Here is a 2,431-nt window from a genome sequence, read left to right as displayed (position 1 = left end):
AGCGTCGTCCCCGAGGCATCGATCGGAGCACTGGCCAAAAATTCGCGCATTGTTCCGCTTCAATTCGATAAACGGAAAGTAGAGAGAAAGAGAGAGAGAGAGAGAGAGAGAGAGAGAGAGAGAGAGAGAGAGAGAGAGAGAGAGAGAGAGGGAGGGAGAGGGAGAGCAAAAAAGAATCGCTATTTACTTCGCACATAAATCACATAACCGATGCACAACAATGGCTGCGTTCAGCCAATAGAGCAGCTTTACAATTGTTGCAAGATTCTTTAATACGATGGATTATTGCCCTTAGTTTCTCACTGGATCTAAATATATATCCAATAATGTTAAAAAATTTTGCAACAATTAGAAAACTGCTTTCTTTGCTGAACGCAATCAATATGTTTGATACGAGATAACAACGATGGCGGAGGGAGAGGGCAAAGGCCACAAGGGACACGAGAGAATCGCAAGCAAGTTACGAAGATCGGGTGCAGTGCGATATGTAATAGTTCGAAACAGCGATAGACTTGACACTCGAGACCACTGCCGTGTCTCCTAAAGTAAGGAACGCGTGACGAAAAAATGACGATTGCGCGGCGAGCCAGTCAGCGTGAACTTGGAGCGACGCGCCGCTGACTTCACGCGACACTCACCATTTAAATCTCCCAGCGGCGGCAGCGGCTGGTGGTGGTTTAAATCGACGCGCGTCGTCGAGTATCAGTCGCCTCTTCTCCTTCCGATCCGCTCCAATGCAGTAATATTATGTTTCCACGCACTCCTTCTCCCCCCCACTTCTCCTCTCGTCTTCGTCCCTTATTGTTGTTATTACTGCTACTGTTGCAGTCTTCCTCCTTCCTCCTTCCTCCCCCGACGCGATGATGAGAGACGTTTTTAGTGTCTCATGGCCCCGACGATACTCCCTAACGTCGGGATTAGCTTGCTTGAGCACGAGTTGCTTGAGCGCGCGCTTTCCGGCAGTGTGTTTATTGTATGTCATACAATAGCGTTTGAACACAAGAAAAAGAACACGAACAGAGAACCACCGCGAAACGAGCACGCGCGACTCCGAGTACTCGGAACGGGCGCACTCCCACGGAACGTCCACCTCGCCGCCGTCCGTTGCGGCGTGAAGTTGCACTTCGATACGAGACCAACTTCTTGGCGGTTATCACGCGATCGCGATTTACGCGCACGTCTCACGGCACCCAGGAACTCCGGCAGTAATCGTGTGTAACTATTATTATGCTAGTGGCAGTGATGCGTCGTCGCGCGGGCTCGGAGGGGAGGGGGAAGAGAGACGGGGAAGAGCGTGTGTTGTATGTATATATATATATATATATGTGTGTTCGTGTGTGTGTGTGGTGTACGTGTGAGAGAGAAAAAGAGAGCGGCGATAACGCACGCGGAGCGCGGGGAGACACCTCCACACGTCGAAGGCTCTCGCGCGACTGACGCGCCTGGTCGGCACGTAGGGCAAGTTGGGATTAGGAGGCGGTATCTCCCCCTTCCCCGCGCGCCACCAACTTGAGTCGGTGGAGCGAGGAGGAAGCGCGCATGCGTAGCGGCCCTGTTTTAGAGCAGCGCGCCGCGACACTCGTCGCCGAGCCACCGCCCGACGCGCGTTCACCCTCTTCGCGATGCGACGCGATGCGCTCTATCGAGATGCACTGTTCAATTCAAATCACATAATTTCTATAGAATCACATTCATCACTGCTCCATTTGTCGTTAATTTACCTAAAACAATGGAGCTAAACTATTTAACTCCATTGTTTTAGTTAAATTCAACAAGAAATGTTTAACTTGACAATGTTGAAAATGTTACATTCGATTCAAATTCAGTATATTATTTAGCATACATACATTAATATAAACGATATTCAACTTTGAAAGTAAGCAATTCAATCACAAAAATAAATTGATTCACATATTGATACATATAAGGAAAAGTAATAAATTGTTATTTAACTCAAGAGAGAGAGACTACATTACAATTACTCTTTTAATATCCAACAGTATAAAAAAAAGTGCCAAAAAACAGCTTAAATATCGATTCGAAAATTCTAGATTTGCATTCTTATAAGTAAGGAAAAAAAATTCACTTTACAAGAAGTTAGAAAATACATTAAATTCATATATCTCTTTATTATATAAAAGATATCAAACAATTCAATTTTTTATATTTATATTTTGATATTAGAATATGTTTAGTATTCATTGTTTTTTGTATAAGTTGTGTCATTTCGATTTCCGGAAATTAATTAGTACCTTTTAATTAATATAAATTAAATGTCTTACAAACTCCGCATCGGTAATTGCGTTACAGATTTTGACGTCACCTCCGAAGAGCTTTTGAATTAGGAAATATAGAATTTTTTCATTTAATTGCTTCTTGTTTTTGGAGAAATTTGAATATAAAAGGTGTGTCTCCTTTGTGTTAATATTTT

General features: G+C 43.8%; 1 protein-coding gene across 4 annotated transcripts in view; it reads right to left on the bottom strand.

The window, feature by feature from the left end:
• The window catches only part of LOC108749806 (histone demethylase UTY), a 110,332-nt gene that overhangs the window by 83,139 nt on the left and 24,762 nt on the right, over window positions 1–2,431 (bottom strand). Inside the window, exon 1 of one of the 4 annotated variants that reach the window (XM_018488782.1) lies at window positions 639–731. The exons of the other annotated variants lie outside the window; for them this stretch is intronic. The gene's annotated coding sequence lies outside the window, so the exon portion shown is untranslated. Of the gene's footprint in view, window positions 1–638; window positions 732–2,431 lie in introns of those variants that run through there. 4 annotated transcript variants of the gene reach the window in all.

The sequence above is a fragment of the Trachymyrmex septentrionalis genome, unplaced genomic scaffold (assembly GCF_001594115.1).
Source record: "Trachymyrmex septentrionalis isolate Tsep2-gDNA-1 unplaced genomic scaffold, Tsep1.0 scaffold318, whole genome shotgun sequence".
In the NCBI taxonomy this organism is placed as follows: domain Eukaryota; kingdom Metazoa; phylum Arthropoda; class Insecta; order Hymenoptera; family Formicidae; genus Trachymyrmex; species Trachymyrmex septentrionalis.
Note: the sequence above shows the minus strand (reverse complement) of the source record. Positions and strands in the feature narration are given on the sequence as shown.